We start from the raw sequence: 18,539 nt of genomic DNA on the forward strand, positions 1-18,539 counted from the left end.
AGATGGTCATTCTAGATGTAGGACTTAGAAGATGGTAACTTCTTGAGGAGTATGAGACACGCTGTTGTCAAACATTCTAACTGATAACTAACATTACAAAGGGCTGCTCCTTGAAACCTTGTTGAACTGGCAATTTTCTGAATAGAACACTTTAGAATAACCTTCTACAATGTGCCTCTCACACTATGGGGTGTAAATACATCTCCACTGTATGAGTGAGTCCCACGTGTTTAACTTCATTTCATCCCCTTCAGTTAACACACTGTAGTAGAAAACACCAGGTTACATCACAAATAGACAAGTGGATCTCCACCTACAGCTCATAACCCCTGCCTCCCAAAATGGCCCCCTACATAGTGCACTACTTTTAACCAGAGCCCTGCGGGTAGTGCACTATATGAGGAATAGGGAGCCATTTTGGGAGGCAGGGGGTATGAGCTGTAGACACAGAGGTGAGTGGAGACACAGGGAGAGGAAGGAGGGAGGTGGAGACACAGGAGAGGGAAGGAGGGAGTGGTGGAGACACAGGGAGAGGGAAGGAGGGAGGGTGGAGACACAGGGAGAGGGAAGGTGGGAGACACAGGGAGAGGGAAGGAGGGGAGAGGTGGAGACACAGGGAGAGGGAAGGAGGGAGTGTTGGAGACACAGGGAGAGGGAAGGAGGGAGGTGGAGACACAGGGAGAGGGAAGGAGGGAGAGGTGGAGACACAGGGAGAGGGAAGGAGGGAGTGGTGGAGACACAGGGAGAGGGAAGGAGGGAGAGGTGGAGACACAGGGAGAGGGAAGGAGGGAGAGGTGGAGACACAGGGAGAGGGAAGGAGGGAGGTGGAGACACAGAGAGAGGGAAGGAGGGAGAGGTGGAGACACAGGGAGAGGGAAGGAGGGAGGTGGAGACACAGGGAGAGGGAAGGAGGGAGTGTTGGAGACACAGGGAGAGGAAGGAGGGAGGGTGGAGGGGAGAGGGAAGGAGGAGAGGTGGAGAGGGAGAGGGAAGGAGGGAGAGGTGGAGACACAGGGAGAGGGAAGGAGGGAGAGGTGGAGACACAGGGAGGGAAGGGAAGGAGGGGGAAGGATGGAGAGGTGGAGACACAGGGAGAGGGAAGGAGGGAGGTGGAGACACAGAGGAGGAGGGAAGGGGAGAGGAAGGAGGTGGAGACACAGGGAGAGGGAAGGAGGGAGAGAGAAATGAGACTCCTCTCTATTCGTCCCAGTCCTTCTTGATCCCCAGGTTCCACTCCCAGGAGAGGTGGTCGGTCTTGTCGTCATCGGTGAAGTGGGACTTGATGTGGTAGCTGCCTCTGACAATCATGCCTTTGGGCGCCTCCTCCACCGGGGTCATGAACTCGTGCTCCTCCACCCGCGGCCCGTAGCTGCCCACCATGTACACCGCCTTGTCCACTGCACGACACAAAATGGACGCTCAGTTGCACACTTGCTAGCCAGGTTTTAGGTGAATGTGGGGAAACTGTGACAATTTGTGTCAGTGACAACACACCAAATGGCAGCTCAGTTGAACAGTTGGTAATCAGGTTTTAGGTGAATGTGGGGGAAACTGACATCTTGTGTTAATGAAAACACATAAAATGGCAGCTCAGTTGCATCGCTGTTAACCTGGAATTAGGTGTACGTGTGGAAACTATGATGTCTTGTGTCAATGACAACACATAAAATGGCAGCTCAGTTGCACCCTTGCTAGCCAGGGTTTAGGTTTATGTATCAGAAACTGACACGGTCTATGGGTGTAAACAGCACAGCGTATCCACAGCTCAGCACAAAATGGGGTCCTCCTTACCTCTGATTCCTTTCCTGTAGGTCAGATGGACGTACTTCAGCCCAGACACAATATCCCTGTTAACCTGGAGGGGATGGGAGATGGGAGGGAGGAGGAGAGGAGGGGAGGAGAGAGGAGTAAGGGAGGAGAGTTATCAGGAGCAATAAATAAACAATGTAAATTCATTGGGACTGGAAATCTGTAGTGCATTTAAACACCGTATGAACTTATATGGAGGAGATGAGAGGAGGGAAGGAGAGAAGAGGAGGGGAGAGAGGAGATTGGAGGAGGGAAGAGGAGAGAAGGAGAGGAGAGGAGGGGAGGGGAGAGAGGAGACTGGAGGAGGGGAGAGGAGGGAAGGAGAGGAGGAGAGAGAAGGGGAGAGGAGAGAAGGAGAGGAGAGGAGATTGGAGGACGGGAGAGGAGGGAAGGAGAGGAGATTGGAGGGGAGAGAGGAGATTGGAGGAGGGGAGAGGAGGGAAGGAGAGGAGATTGGAGGGGAGAGAGGAGATTGGAGGAGGGGAGAGAAGGAGAGGGAGAGGGGAGGGGGAGAGAGGAGAGTGGAGGAGGGGAGAGAAGGAGAGGGAGGAGGGGAGAGGAGAGTGGAGGAGGCGAGAGGAGGGAAGGAGAGGAGAGGAGGGGAGAGAGGAGATTGGAGGAGAGGAGAGGAAAGGAGAGGGAAGGAGAGTTATTGTATATGAAGTCTCATCAAGAGGTAACTTTACACAGCTTTGTCCCAAATGACACCCTACTCCCTATTCAGTGCACAATGTTTGACCAGGGCACTTAGCCCTATAGACCCTGGTCTAAAGTAGTGCCCTTAGCCCTATAGACCCTGGTCTAAAGTAGTGCCCTTAGTCCTATAAGCCCTGGTCTAAAGTAGTGCCCTTAGTCCTATAGACCCTGGTCTAAAGTAGTGCCCTTAGTCCTATAGGCCCTGGTCTAAAGTAGTGCCCTTAGTCCTATAGGCCCTGGTCTAAAGTAGTGCCCTTAGTCCTATGGGCCCTGGTCTAAAGTAGTGCCCTTAGTCCTATAGGCCCTGGTCTAAAGTAGTGCCCTCAGCCCTATAGGTCCTGGTCTAAAGTAGTGCCCTCAGTCCTATAGGTCCTGGTCTAAAGTAGTGCACTATATATGGAATAGGGTGCCATTTGAGACACACACAAGTAAGGGGTGTGAATGTTTCAAATTGTGATCTTTAACTTTAAGAAAAATCCCTAAGAGAAAAACAGTTGTTTTGGTGGCCTAGTGATGGAAGTTAGAACCCGCTACCTGTTCAATGGTGCTTCTAAACTATCTCCAGAGAAGGTTTCCTGTTGGCATTTAAAAAGCCGTTATGTACCTTTATAGACAAACAGACATGCCGTAGCCTGACACAGACTGGTATAGAGGTCCTGGATGGCAGGAAGCTTGACCCAAGTGATGTACTGGGCCGTTCGCACTACCCTCCGTAGTGCCTTGCGGTCGCAGGCCGAGCAGTTGCCATACCAGGCAGTGATACAAACAGTCAGGATGCTCTCGATGGTGCAGGTGTAGAACCTTTTGAGGATCTGAGGACCCATGACAAATCTTTTCAGTCTCTTGAGGGGGAATAGGTTTTGTCGTGCCCTCTTCACAACTGTCTTGGTATGCTTGGACTATGTTAGTTTGCTGGTGATGTGGACACCAAGGAACTTGAAGCTCTCAACCTGCTCCACTACAGCCCCGTCGATGAGAATGGGGAGCGTGTTCGGTCCTCGTTTTCCTGTAGTCCACAATCATCATCTTTGTCTTGATCACATTGAGGAAGAGGTTGTTGTCCTGGCACCACACGGCCAGGTCTCTGACCTCCCTATAGGCTGTGTCGTCGTTGTCGGTGATCAGGCCTACCACTGTTTTGCCATCGGCAAACTTGATGATGGTGTTGGAGTCGTGCCTGGCCGTGCAGTCATGAGTGAACAGGGAGTACATTAGGGGACTGAGCACACACCCCTGAGGGGCCCCTGTGTTGAGGATCAGCATAGCAGATGTGTTGTTACCTACCCTCACGACCTGGGGGCGGCCCGTCAGGAAGTCCAGGATCCAGTTGCAGAGGGAGGTGTTTAGTCCCAGGGTCCTTAGCTTATTGATGAGCTTTGGGGGCACTATGGTGTTGAACTTTAGTCAATGAATAGCATTTTCATTGGTGTTCCTTTTGTCCAGGTAGGAAAGGGCAGTGTGGAGTGCCACAGAGATTGCATCATCTGTGGATCTGTTAGGGCGTTATGCAAAGTGAAGTGGGTCTAGGGTTTCTGGGATAATGGTGTTGATGTGAGCCGTGACCAGCCTTTTAGAGCACTCCATGACTACAGACGTGAGTGCTACGGGTCTGTAGTCATTTAGGCAGGTTACCTTAGAGTTCTTGGGCACAGGGACTATGGTGGTCTGCTTAAAACATGTTGGTATTACAGACTCGGACAGGGAGAGATTGAAAATGTCAGTGAAGACACCTGCCAGTTGGTCAGCACATGCTCGCAGTACACGTCCTGGTAATCCGTCTGGCCCTGCGGCCTTGTGAATGTTGACCTGTTTAAAGGTCTTACTCACAGCGGCTGAGGAGAACGTGATCACACAGTCTTCCAGAACAACTGGTGCTCTCATGCATATTTCAGTGTTATTTGCCTCGAAGCGAGCATAGAAGTAGTTTTGCTCATCTGGTAGGCTCGTGTCACTGGGCAGCTCTCGGCTGTGCTTCCCTTTGTAGTCTGTAATGTTTTGCAGGCCCTGCCACATCCGACGAGCGTCAGAACCGGTGTAGTACGACTCAATCTTAGTCCTGTATTGACACTGCCTGTTTGATGGTTCGTCGGAGGGCTTTGCGGGATATATTATAAGCTTCCGGGTTAGTCCTGCTTCTTGAAAGCGGCAGCTTTCGCCTTTAACTCGGATGTTGCCTGTAATCCATGGCTTCTGGTTGGGGTACGTACATACGGTCACTGTGGGGACGACGTCATCGATGCACTTATTGATGAAGCCAATGTCTGATGTGGTGTACTCCTCAATGCCATCAGAGGAATCCCGGAACATATTCCAGTCTGTGATAGCATAACAATCCAGTAGTTTAGCATCTGCTTCATCTGACCACTTTTTTATTTATCTAGTCACTGGTGCTTCCTGCTTCAATTTTTGCTTGTAAGCAGGAATCAGGAGGATAGCATTATGGTCAGGTTTGCCAAATGGAGGGCGAGGGAGAGCTTTGTATGTGTCTCCTCATACCCTCGTAAAACTGACCATCCTACCGATCCTTGACTTCGACGATGTCATTTACAAAATAGCCTCCAACACCCGACTCAGCAAACTGGATGTAGTCTATCACTGTGCCATCCGTTTGGTCACCAAAGCCCCACTGGTCATCCCCAAAGTCAACACCTCCTTTGGTGCCTTTCCTTCCAGTTCTCTGCTGCCAATGACTGGAAGGAATTGCAAAAATCACTGAAGCTGGAGACTTATATCTCCCTCTCTAACTTTAAGCATCAGCTGTCAGAGCAGCTTACCGATCACTGTACCTGTACACAGCCTATCTGTAAACAGCACACCGAACTACCTCATCCCAATATTGTTATTTATCTTCTTGCTCTTTTGCACCCCAGTATCTCTACTTGCACATCATCATCTGCACATCTATCACTCCAGTGTTCATTTGCTAAATTGTAATTATTTTGCCTCCTCGTTTATGTCACACTGCTATGCTTTATCTTGACCAGGTCGCAGTTGTAAATGAGAACTTGTTCTCAACTGGCCAACCTGGTAAATATAGGTAAAATAAAATGTAAACAATAACAATACAAAAAGAGAAGAGAACAGAGCAGAACAGAACCAAACAGAGCAGATAAGAACAGAACCAAACAGAGCAGAGAAGAACAGAACCAAACAGAGCAGAGAAGAACAGAACCAAACAGAGAAGAACAGAATAGAACCAAAACAGAGCAGAGAAGAACATAACCAAACAGAGCAGAGAAGAACAGAACCAAACAGAACAGAACAGAGCAGAACAGAACCAAACAGAGCAGAGAAGAACAGAACAGAGAAGAACAGAACCAAACAGAGAAGAACAGAACCAAACAGAGCAGAGAAGAACAGAACCAAACAGAGCAGAGAAGAACAGAACCAAACATAGCAGAACAGAACCAAACAGAGCAGAACAGAACATAACAGAACCAAACAGAACAACACAAACACCAGTCTTGTGCTTATCTCCCCCCACCAGGTGTCTTCTATTTCCCTCCATTATCCCTGTGTATTTATACCTGCATTTTCTGGTTGTCTGTTGCCAGTTCGTCTTGTTTTGTCAGGTCTTACCAGCGTGTTTCCTGTTTATCCTGTTCAAGTTCTAGTTTTCTAGTCTTCCCGGTTCCAACCTTTCTGCCTGTCCTGGCCCTGAGCCTGCCTGCCGTTCTGGCCCTGCCAGCCGTTCTGGCCCTGAGCCTGCCTGCCGTTCTGGCCCTGCCAGCCGTTCTGGCCCTGAGCCTGCCTGCCGTTCTGGCCCTGCCAGCCGTTCTGGCCCTGAGCCTGCCTGCCGTTCTGGCCCTGAGCCTGCCTGCCGTTCTGGCCCTGCCAGCCGTTCTGGCCCTGAGCCTGCCTGCCGTTCTGGCCCTGCCAGCCGTTCTGGCCCTGAGCCTGCCTGCCGTTCTGGCCCTGATTGACTCTGTCTTGGACTTACGAACCTCTGCCTGCCCTCGACCTGCCCTTTAAACTGTCACTATGTTATAATAAATATTCTGCGACCCGAACATTCCGACTCCTGTATCTGCATCTGGGTCAAATGCTGAGTCGTGACAGAGATGTTCTCACCTTAAAGTGTATCTTCACTCTGTAGTCCACTCCTTCCTTCATGGTGAAACTCTTCTTCTTCAGAGCCTCCGGGTCACCTGCAGGTCAACACCATGACAACGTGAGGTCAACAGATGAGGTTATCACTTCAATATTCAACATCCCAACTGCAGATGATATCCATAAGTTCTCTGTGTCGGGTCTCTGACTGTTCTCTGTGTCTGGTCTCTGACTGTTCTCTGTGTCGGGTCTCTGACTGTTCTCTGTGTCTGGTCTCTGACTGTTCTCTGTGTCTGGTCTCTGACTGTTCTCTGTGTCGGGTCTCTGACTGTTCTCTGTGCCGGGTCTCTGACTGTTCTCTGTGTCTCTGACTGTTCTCTGTCTGGGTTCTGACTGTTCTCTGTCTGGGTTCTGACTGTTCTCTGTGTCTGGTCTCTGACTGTTCTCTGTGTCTGGTCTCTGACTGTTCTCTGTGTCTGGTCTATGACTGTTCTCTGTGGTCTCTGACTGTTCTCTGTGTCTCTGACTGTTCTCTGACTGTTCTCTGTGTCTCTGACTGTTCTCTGTGTCTCTGACTGTTCTCTGTGTCTGGTCTCTGACTGTTCTCTGTGTCTGGTCTCTGACTGTTCTCTGTGTCTGGTCTGACTGTTCTCTGTGTCTGGTCTCTGACTGTTCTCTGTGTCTGGTCTCTGACTGTTCTCTGTGTCTGGTCTCTGACTGTTCTCTGTGTGTCTGGTCTCTGACTGTTCTCTGTGTCGGGTCTCTGACTGTTCTCTGTGTCTGGTCTCTGACTGTTCTCTGTGTCTGGTCTCTGACTGTTCTCTGACTGTTCTCTGTGTCTGGTCTCTGACTGTTCTCTGTGTCTCTGACTGTTCTCTGTGTCTGGTCTCTGACTGTTCTCTGTGTCTGGTCTCTGACTGTTCTCTGTGTCTCTGACTGTTCTCTGTGTCTCTGACTGTTCTCTGTCTGGTCTATGACTGTTCTCTGTGTCTGGTCTCTGACTGTTCTCTGTGTCGGGACTCTGACTGTTCTCTGTGTCTCTGACTGTTCTCTGTGTCGGGTCTCTGACTGTTCTCTGTGTCTGGTCTCTGACTGTTCTCTGTGTCTCTGACTGTTCTCTGTGTCTCTGACTGTTCTCTGTGTCTGGTCTCTGACTGTTCTCTGTGTCTCTGACTGTTCTCTGACTGTTCTCTGTGTCTGGTCTCTGACTGTTCTCTGTGTCTGGTCTCTGACTGTTCTCTGTGTCTGGTCTCTGACTGTTCTCTGTGTCTGGTCTCTGACTGTTCTCTGTGTCTGGTCTCTGACTGTTCTCTGTGTCTGGTCTCTGACTGTTCTCTGTGTCTGGTCTCTGACTGTTCTCTGTGTCTGGTCTCTGACTGTTCTCTGTGTCTGGTCTCTGACTGTTCTCTGTGTCTGGTCTCTGACTGTTCTCTGTGTCTGGTCTCTGACTGTTCTCTGTGTCTGGTCTCTGACTGTTCTCTGTGTCTGGTCTCTGACTGTTCTCTGTGTCTGGTCTCTGACTGTTCTCTGTGTCTGGTCTCTGACTGTTCTCTGGTCTCTGACTGTTCTCTGTGTCTGGTCTCTGACTGTTCTCTGTGTCTGGTCTCTGACTGTTCTCTGTGTCGGGTCTCTGACTGTTCTCTGTGTCTGGTCTCTGACTGTTCTCTGTGTCTGGTCTCTGACTGTTCTCTGTGTCTGGTCTCTGACTGTTCTCTGTGGGTCTCTGACTGTTCTCTGTCTCTGACTGTTCTCTGTGTCTGGTCTCTGACTGTTCTCTGTGTCTGGTCTCTGACTGTTCTCTGTGTCGGGTCTCTCACTGTTCTCTGTGTCTGGTCTCTGACTGTTCTCTGTGTCTCTGACTGTTCTCTGTGTCTCTGACTGTTCTCTGTGTCTGGTCTCTGACTGTTCTCTGTGTCTGGTCTCTGACTGTTCTCTGTGTCTGGTCTCTGACTGTTCTCTGTGTCTGGTCTCTGACTGTTCTCTGTGTCTGGTCTCTGACTGTTCTCTGTGTCTGGTCTCTGACTGTTCTCTGTGTCTGGTCTCTGACTGTTCTCTGTGTCTGGTCTCTGACTGTTCTCTGTGTCTGGTCTCTGACTGTTCTCTGTGTCTCTGACTGTTCTCTGTGTCTGGTCTCTGACTGTTCTCTGTGTCTGGTCTCTGACTGTTCTCTGTGTCTGGTCTCTGACTGTTCTCTGTGTCTGGTCTCTGACTGTTCTCTGTGTCTGGTCTCTGACTGTTCTCTGTGTCTGGTCTCTGACTGTTCTCTGTGTCTGGTCTCTGACTGTTCTCTGTGTCTGGTCTCTGACTGTTCTCTGTGTCTGGTCTCTGACTCTTCTCTGTGTCTGGTCTCTGACTGTTCTCTGTGTCTGGTCTCTGACTCTTCTCTGTGTCTGGTCTCTGACCCTTCTCTGTGTCTGGTCTCTGACTCTTCTCTGTGTCTGGTCTCTGACCCTTCTCTGTGTCTGGTCTCTGACCCTTCTCTGTGTCTGGTCTCTGACCCTTCTCTGTGTCTGGTCTCTGACTCTTCTCTGTGTCTGGTCTCTGACTCTTCTCTGTGTCTGGTCTCTGACTCTTCTCTGTGTCTGGTCTCTGACTGTTCTCTGTGTCTGGTATCTGACTGTTCTCTGTGTCTGGTCTCTGACTGTTCTCTGTGTTTCTGACTGTTCTCTGTGTCTCTGACTGTTCTCTGTGTCTCTGACTGTTCTCTGTGTCTCTGACTGTTCTCTGTGTCTCTGACTGTTCTCTGTGTCTCTGACTGTTCTCTGTGTCTGGGTTCTGACTGTTCTCTGTGCCTGGTCTCTGACTGTTATCTGTGTCTCTGACTGTTCTCTGTGCCTGGTCTCTGACTGTTCTCTGTGTCTCTGACTGTTCTCCGTGTCTGGTCTCTGACTGTTCTCTGTGTCTGGTCTCTGACTGTTCTCTGTGTGTGGTCTCTGACTGTTCTCTGTGTCTGGTCTCTGACTGTTCTCTGTGTGTGGTCTCTGACTGTTCTCTGTGTCTGGTCTCTGACTGTTCTCTGTGTGTGGTCTCTGACTGTTCTCTGTGTCTGGTCTCTGACTGTTCTCTGTGTGTGGTCTCTGACTGTTCTCTGTGTCTGGTCTCTGACTGTTCTCTGTGTCTCTGACTGTTCTCTGTGTCTCTGACTGTTCTCTGTGTCTGGTCTCTGACTGTTCTCTGTGTCTGGTCTCTGACTGTTCTCTGTGTCTGGTCTCTGACTGTTCTCTGTGTCTGGTCTCTGACTGTTCTCTGTGTCGGGTCTCTGACTGTTCTCTGTGTCTGGTCTCTGACTGTTCTCTGTGTCTGGTCTCTGACTGTTCTCTGTGTCTGGTCTCTGACTGTTCTCTGTGTCTGGTCTCTGACTGTTCTCTGTGTCTCTGACTGTTCTCTGTGTCTGGTCTCTGACTGTTCTCTGTGTCTGGTCTCTGACTGTTCTCTGTGTCTGGTCTCTAACTGTTCTCTGTGTCTGGTCTCTGACTGTTCTCTGTGTCTGGTCTCTGACTGTTCTCTGTGTGTGGTCTCTGACTGTTCTCTGTGTCTGGTCTCTGACTGTTCTCTGTGTCTGGTCTCTGACTGTTCTCTGTGTTGGGTCTCTCACTGTTCTCTGTGTCTGGTCTCTGACTGTTCTCTGTGTCTCTGACTGTTCTCTGTGTCTCTGACTGTTCTCTGTGTCTGGTCTCTGACTGTTCTCTGTGTCTGGTCTCTGACTGTTCTCTGTGTCTGGTCTCTGACTGTTCTCTGTGTCTGGTCTCTGACTGTTCTCTGTGTCGGGTCTCTGACTGTTCTCTGTGTCTGGTCTCTGACTGTTCTCTGTGTCTGGTCTCTAACTGTTCTCTGTGTCTGGTCTCTGACTGTTCTCTGTGTCTGGTCTCTGACTGTTCTCTGTGTGTGGTCTCTGACTGTTCTCTGTGTGTGGTCTCTGACTGTTCTCTGTGTCTGGTCTCTGACTGTTCTCTGTGTTGGGTCTCTCACTGTTCTCTGTGTCTGGTCTCTGACTGTTCTCTGTGTCTCTGACTGTTCTCTGTGTCTCTGACTGTTCTCTGTGTCTCTGACTGTTCTCTGTGTCTGGTCTCTGACTGTTCTCTGTGTCTGGTCTCTGACTGTTCTCTGTGTCTGGTCTCTGACTGTTCTCTGTGTCTGGTCTCTGACTGTTCTCTGTGTCGGGTCTCTGACTGTTCTCTGTGTCTGGTCTCTGACTGTTCTCTGTGTCTGGTCTCTGACTGTTCTCTGTGTCTGGTCTCTGACTGTTCTCTGTGTCTGGTCTCTGACTGTTCTCTGTGTCTCTGACTGTTCTCTGTGTCTGGTCTCTGACTGTTCTCTGTGTCTGGTCTCTGACTGTTCTCTGTGTCTGGTCTCTAACTGTTCTCTGTGTCTGGTCTCTGACTGTTCTCTGTGTCTGGTCTCTGACTGTTCTCTGTGTCTGGTCTCTGACTGTTCTCTGTGTCTGGTCTCTGACTGTTCTCTGTGTCTGGTCTCTGACTGTTCTCTGTGTCTGGTCTCTGACTCTTCTCTGTGTCTGGTCTCTGACTGTTCTCTGTGTCTGGTCTCTGACCCTTCTCTGTGTCTGGTCTCTGACCCTTCTCTGTGTCTGGTCTCTGACTCTTCTCTGTGTCTGGTCTCTGACCCTTCTCTGTGTCTGGTCTCTGACCCTTCTCTGTGTCTGGTCTCTGACTCTTCTCTGTGTCTGGTCTCTGACTCTTCTCTGTGTCTGGTCTCTGACTCTTCTCTGTGTCTGGTCTCTGACTCTTCTCTGTGTCTGGTCTCTGACTGTTCTCTGTGTCTGGTCTCTGACTGTTCTCTGTGTCTGGTCTCTGACTGTTCTCTGTGTCTGGTCTCTGACTGTTCTCTGTGTCTGGTCTCTGACTGTTCTCTGTGTCTGGTCTCTGACTCTTCTCTGTGTCTGGTCTCTGACTCTTCTCTGTGTCTGGTCTCTGACTGTTCTCTGTGTCTGGTCTCTGACTGTTCTCTGTGTCTGGTCTCTGACTCTTCTCTGTGTCTGGTCTCTGACTCTTCTCTGTGTCTGGTCTCTGACTCTTCTCTGTGTCTGGTCTCTGACCCTTCTCTGTGTCTGGTCTCTGACCCTTCTCTGTGTCTGGTCTCTGACTCTTCTCTGTGTCTGGTCTCTGACTCTTCTCTGTGTCTGGTCTCTGACTCTTCTCTGTGTCTGGTCTCTGACTCTTCTCTGTGTCTGGTCTCTGACTGTTCTCTGTGTCTGGTATCTGACTGTTCTCTGTGTCTGGTCTCTGACTGTTCTCTGTGTCTCTGACTGTTCTCTGTGTCTGGTCTCTGACTGTTCTCTGTGTCTGGTCTCTGACTGTTCTCTGTGTCTGGTCTCTGACTGTTCTCTGGTGTGGTCTCTGACTGTTCTCTGTGTCTGGTCTCTGACTGTTCTCTGTGTGTGGTCTCTGACTGTTCTCTGTGTCTGGTCTCTGACTGTTCTCTGTGCCTGGTCTCTGACTGTTCTCTGTGTCTCTGACTGTTCTCTGTGTCTGGTCTCTGACTGTTCTCTGTGCCTGGTCTCTGACTGTTCTCTGTGTCTCTGACTGTTCTCTGTGTCTGGGTTCTGACTGTTCTCTGTGTCTGGGTTCTGACTGTTCTCTGTGTCTGTGTCTCTGACTGTTCTCTGTGTCTCTGACTGTTCTCTGTGTCTGGTCTCTGACTGTTCTCTGTGTCTCTGACTGTTCTCTGTGCCCGGTCTCTGACTGTTCTCTGTGTCTCTGACTGTTCTCTGTGTCTGGGTTCTGACTGTTCTCTGGGTCTCTGACTGTTCTCTGGGTCTCTGACTGTTCTCTGGGTCTCTGACTGTTCTCTGGGTCTGGGTTCTGACTGTTCTCTGTGGCTGGTCTCTGACTGTTCTCTGTGTCGGGTCTCTGACTGTTCTCTGTGTCTGGTCTCTGACTGTTCTCTGTGTCTGGTCTCTGACTGTTCTCTGTGTCTGGTCTCTGACTGTTCTCTGTGTCTGGGTTCTGACTGTTCTCTGTGTCTGGTCTCTGACTGTTCTCTGTGCCTGGTCTCTGACTGTTCTCTGTGTCTAGTCTCTGACTGTTCTCTGTGCCTGGTCTCTGACTGTTCTCTGTGTCTGGTCTCTGACTGTTCTCTGTGTCTCTGACTGTTCTCTGTGTCTGGTCTCTGACTGTTCTCTGTGTCTGGTCTCTGACTGTTCTCTGTGTCTCTGACTGTTCTCTGTGTCTGGGTTCTGACTGTTCTCTGTGTCTGGTCTCTGACTGTTCTCTGTGTCTGGTCTCTGACTGTTCTCTGTGTCTGGGTTCTGACTGTTCTCTGTGTCTGGTCTCTGACTGTTCTCTGTGTCTGGGTTCTGACTGTTCTCTGTGTCTGGGTTCTGACTGTTCTCTGTGTCTGGTCTCTGACTGTTCTCTGTGTCTGGTCTCTGACTGTTCTCTGTGTCTGGTCTCTGACTGTTCTCTGTGTCTGGGTTCTGACTGTTCTCTGTGTCTGGTCTCTGACTGTTCTCTGTGTCTGGGTTCTGACTGTTCTCTGTGTCTGGTCTCTGACTGTTCTCTGTGTCTGGTCTCTGACTGTTCTCTGTGTCTGGTCTCTGACTGTTCTCTGTGTCTGGTCTCTGACTGTTCTCTGTGTCTGGTCTCTGACTGTTCTCTGTGTGTGGTCTCTGACTTTTCTCTGTGTCTCTGACTGTTCTCTGTGTCTGGTCTCTGACTGTTCTCTGTGTCTGGTCTCTGACTGTTCTCTGTGTCTGTTCTCTGACTGTTCTCTGTGTCTGGTCTCTGAATGTTCTCTGTGTCTGGTCTCTGAATGTTCTCTGTGTCTGGTCTCTGACTGTTCTCTGTGTCTGGTCTCTGACTGTTCTCTGTGTCTGGTCTCTGACTGTTCTCTGTGTCTGGTCTCTGACTGTTCTCTGTGTCTGGTCTCTGACTGTTCTCTGTGTCTGGTCTCTGACTGTTCTCTGTGTCTGGTCTCTGACTGTTCTCTGTGTCTCTGACTGTTCTCTGTGTCTGGTCTCTGACTGTTCTCTGTGTCTGGTCTCTGACTGTTCTCTGTGCCTGGTCTCTGACTGTTCTCTGTGTCTCTGACTGTTCTCTGTGTCTGGTCTCTGACTGTTCTCTGTGTCGGGTCTCTGACTGTTCTCTGTGTCTGGTCTCTGACTGTTCTCTGTGTCTGGTCTCTGACTGTTCTCTGTGTCTGGGGTTTATAGATTAAAAATAAGTCCCAAATGGCACACTATTCCATATATAGTGCACTACTTTAGACCAGGGCCCTATGGTACCCTATTCCCTACATAGTGCACTACTTTAGACCAGGGCCCAATGGCAACCTATTCCATATATAGTGCACTACTTTAGACCAGGGCCCTATGGTACCCTATTCCCTACATAGTGCACTACTTTAGACCAGGGCCCAATGGCAACCTATTCCCTATATAGTGCACTACTTTAGACCAGGGCCCAATGGCACCCTATTCCCTACATAGTGCACTACATTTGACCAGAACCCACTCTAGAACCCTCTGATCACAGATACAGCACATTAATGGGTGTTTAATACATTTAAACTCTACACTTTACCCTGCTGTAAAAGCCTTATCATGGAGGGAAACACGGGAGGAGGGGGATGAAGAGGAGGAGGACAGGGAAGGGGGAAGAAGAGGAGGATGAGGACAGGGAAAGGGGAAGAAGAGGAGAGAGATGTAGAGAACAGAGGGAAGAAGGAAGCAGTAGAGATAAAAGGAGAGAGATGTAGAGAACAGAGGGAAGAAGGAAGCAGTAGAGATAAAAGGAGAGATGTAGAGAACAGAGGGAAGAAGGAAGCAGTAGAGATACAAGGGAAAGGACAGCACTGATGTGTTGTGGTGGACACACACACACACACACACAGCCCTGCCCCCTTCCTCCCTAGACCTAGTTTAACAGTAACTCCTGGTATCACCAGTTAACATCAAAGTCACATCAGACAACCATGACACTCTCTCCCTTCCTCCCTCTCTGAAGACAGGATCAGACATTGCTTCCCTGGAGAGTGTTTCTCACTGTGTTTCTCCCTCGCTCACCCTCCCTCTCTGTCTCTCTCTCACCCTCTCTGTCTCTCTCAACCTCCCTCCCTCTCTCTCACCCTCTCTGTCTCTCTCACCCTCCCTCTCTGTCTCTCTCTCACCCTCTCTGTCTCTCTCAACCTCCCTCCCTCTCTCTCACCCTCTCTGTCTCTCTCACCCTCCCTATCTGTCTCTCTCTCACCCTCTCTGTCTCTCTCAACCTCCCTCCCTCTCTCTCACCCTCTCTGTCTCTCTCCCTCACCCTCTCTCTCTCTCTCTCTCCCTCTCTCTCTCTCTCACCCTCTCTGTCTCTCTCACCCTCTCTGTCTCTCTCTCACCCTCTCTGTCTCTCTCACCCTCTCTGTCTCTCTCACCCTCTCTGTCTCTCTCTGTCTCTCTCTCTCTCTCTCTCACCCTCTCTGTCTCTCTCAGCCTCCCTCTCCTCTCTCTCACCCTCTCTGTCTCTCTCACCCTCTCTGTCTCTCTCTCTCTCTCTCTCTCTGTCTCTCTCTCTCTCACCCTCCCTCTCTCTCACCCTCTCTGTCTCTCTCACCCTCCCTCTCTCTGCATCCCGACCCCTTAGTTTCCCTCTCTCATTTCGGTCTCATCTTTCCATCAGAAAATCCTTTGACACTATATAGAATAGGTTGTAGAGAGAATGGAGGAGGGAACATCGTAGAGGAGGGAGGGAGGTAGCTCCACCCCCTCTCTCTACTAGTAAGGAGGAGCATGGTGGTAGCTCCACCCCCTCTCTCTACTAGTAAGGAGGAGCATGGTGGTAGCTCCACCCCTCTCTACTAGGAAGGAGGAGCATGGTGGTAGCTCCACCCCTCTCTACTAGTAAGGAGGAGCATGGTGGTAGCTCCACCCCCTCTCTCTACTAGTAAGGAGGAGCATGGTGGAAGCTCTTCCATAAGCATTCAATGTCATTTTAGAGAATTTGACCGTACGTCCAACCGGCCTCACAACCGCAGACCGCATGTATTGCGTCGTGTGGGCAGGTGGTTTGCTGATGTGAACGTCCCTGTTTATTATTTATTGTCACACCCTGATCTGTTTCACCTGTCTTGTAATTGTCTCCACCCCCCTTACCCTGAGGCTGCTGTCCTGTACCTCACCCTGACCCTGAGCCTGCCTGCCGTCCTGTACCTGAACCTGAGGCTGCCTGCTGTCCTGTACCTGACCCTGACCCTGAGCCTGCCTGCTGTCCTGTACCTCACCCTGACCCTGAGCCTGCCGTCCTGTACCTCACCCTGACCCTGAGCCTGCCTGCTGTCCTGTACCTCACCCTGACCCTGCCTGCCGTCCTGTACCTCACCCTGACCCTGAGCCTGCCTGCTGTCCTGTACCTCACCCTGACCCTGAGCCTGCCTGCTGTCCTGTACCTCACCCTGAGCCTGCCTGCTGTCCTGTACCTCACCCTGACCCTGAGCCTGCCTGCTGTCCTGTACCTCACCCTGACCCTGAGCCTGCCTGCTGTCCTGTACCTCACCCTGAGCCTGCCTGCTGTCCTGTACCTCACCCTGACCCTGAGCCTGCCTGCTGTCCTGTACCTCACCCTGACCCTGCCTGCCGTCCTGTACCTCACCCTGACCCTGAGCCTGCCTGCTGTCCTGTACCTCACCCTGTGGCTGCCTGCCGTCCTGTACCTCACCCTGACCCTGAGCCTGCCTGCTGTCCTGTACCTCACCCTGACCCTGAGCCTGCCTGCTGTCCTGTACCTCACCCTGACCCTGAGCCTGCCTGCTGTCCTGTACCTCACCCTGACCCTGAGCCTGCCTGCTGTCCTGTACCTCACCCTGACCCTGAGCCTGCCTGACCCTGTCCTGTCCTGTACCTCACCCTGACCCTGAGCCTGCCTGCCGTCCTGTACCTCACCCTGACCCTGCCTGCCTCCTGTACCTCACCCTGAGGCTGCCTGCCGTCCTGTACCTCACCCTGACCCTGAGCCTGCCTGCTGTCCTGTACCTCACCCTGACCCTGAGCCTGCCTGCTGTCCTGTACCTCACCCTGAGGCTGCCTGCCGTCCTGTACCTCACCCTGAGGCTGCCTGCCGTCCTGTACCTCACCCTGACCCTGCCTGCTGTCCTGTACCTCACCCTGACCCTGCCTGCTGTCCTGTACCTTACCCTGACCCTGAGGCTGCCTGCCGTCCTGTACCTGACCCTGAGCCTGCCTGCTGTCCTGTACCTCACCCTGACCCTGCCTGCCGTCCTGTACCTCACCCTGACCCTGAGCCTGCCTGCTGTCCTGTACCTCACCCTGACCCTGAGCCTGCCTGCTGTCCTGTACCTCACCCTGACCCTGAGCCTGCCTGCTGTCCTGTCCTGTACCTCACCCTGACCCTGAGCCTGCCTGCCGTCCTGTACCTCACCCTGACCCTGAGCCTGCCTGCTGTCCTGTACCTCACCCTGACCCTGAGCCTGCCTGCTGTCCTGTACCTCACCCTGACCCTGAGCCTGCCTGCTGTCCTGTACCTCACCCTGACCCTGAGCCTGCCTGCCGTCCTGTACCTCACCCTGACCCTGAGCCTGCCTGCTGTCCTGTACCTGACCCTGAGCCTGCCTGCCGTCCTGTACCTCACCCTGACCCTGAGGCTGCCTGCCGTCCTGTACCTCACCCTGACCCTGAGCCTGCCTGCTGTCCTGTACCTCACCCTGACCCTGCCTGCCGTCCTGTACCTGACCCTGAGGCTGCCTGCCGTCCTGTACCTCACCCTGACCCTGACCCTGCCTGCTGTCCTGTACCTCACCCTGAGCCTGCCTGCTGTCCTGTACCTCACCCTGACCCTGAGCCTGCCTGCTGTCCTGTAACTCACCCTGAGGCTGCCTGCTGTCCTGTACCTCACCCTGAGGCTGCCTGCTGTCCTGTACCTCACCCTGACCCTGAGCCTGCCTGCTGTCCTGTACCTCACCCTGAGCCTGCCTGCTGTCCTGTACCTCACCCTGACCCTGAGCCTGCCTGCTGTCCTGTACCTCACCCTGACCCTGAGCCTGCCTGCTGTCCTGTACCTCACCCTGACCCTGAGCCTGCCTGCTGTCCTGTACCTGACCCTGACCCTGAGCCTGCCTGCTGTCCTGTACCTCACCCTGAGGCTGCCTGCCGTCCTGTACCTCACCCTGAGGCTGCCTGCCGTCCTGTACCTCACCCTGACCCTGAGCCTGCCTGTCCTGTACCTCACCCTGACCCTGCCTGCTGTCCTGTACCTTACCCTGACCCTGACCCTGCCTGCTGTCCTGTACCTCACCCTGCCTGCCATCCTGTACCTCACCCTGCCTGCCATCCTGTACCTCACCCTGCCTGCCGTCCTGTACCTCACCCTGCCTGCCGTCCTGTACCTCACCCTGCCTGCCGTCCTGTACCTCACCCTGCCTGCCGTCCTGTACCTCACCCTGCCTGCCGTCCTGTACCTCACCCTGCCTGCCGTCCTGTACCTCACCCTGCCTGCCATCCTGTACCTCACCCTGCCTGCCATCCTGTACCTCACCCTGCCTGCCGTCCTGTACCTCACCCTGCCTGCCATCCTGTACCTCACCCCTGCCGTCCTGCCATCCTGTACCTCACCCTGCCTGCCGTCCTGTACCTCACCCTGCCTGCCGTCCTGTACCTCACCCTGCCTGCCGTCCTGTACCTCACCCTGCCTGCCGTCCTGTACCTCACCCTGCCTGCCGTCCTGTACCTCACCCTGCCTGCCGTCCTGTACCTCACCCTGCCTGCCGTCCTGTACCTCACCCTGCCTGCCGCCCTCCTGTACCTTTGCCCCTGTTGCTGTAATAAAAATTGTTACTTCGACACAGTCTACATCTGGGTCTTACCTTGATTCCTGATATCTATATTATTGTTTTGTTATTGTATTTTTTTATTAATTATTTTACGAAATATTTTGTTACTTACTTTAAAAAAAAACTCCACATGTTGGTCAAGGGCTTGTAAGTAAGCATTTCACGGTAAGGCCTACACCTGTTGTAATCGCACGTGACAA

The 18,539-nt window shown here is 52.1% G+C and overlaps 1 pseudogene; it reads right to left on the reverse strand.

The window, feature by feature from the left end:
* Window positions 1-979: 979 nt before the first annotated feature.
* LOC135531048 (rho GDP-dissociation inhibitor 2-like) overlaps window positions 980-18,539 on the reverse strand; it is a 47,548-nt pseudogene continuing 29,988 nt past the window's right edge.

This window comes from Oncorhynchus masou, unplaced genomic scaffold (genome assembly GCF_036934945.1).
Source record: "Oncorhynchus masou masou isolate Uvic2021 unplaced genomic scaffold, UVic_Omas_1.1 unplaced_scaffold_1503, whole genome shotgun sequence".
NCBI classification, from domain to species: domain Eukaryota; kingdom Metazoa; phylum Chordata; class Actinopteri; order Salmoniformes; family Salmonidae; genus Oncorhynchus; species Oncorhynchus masou.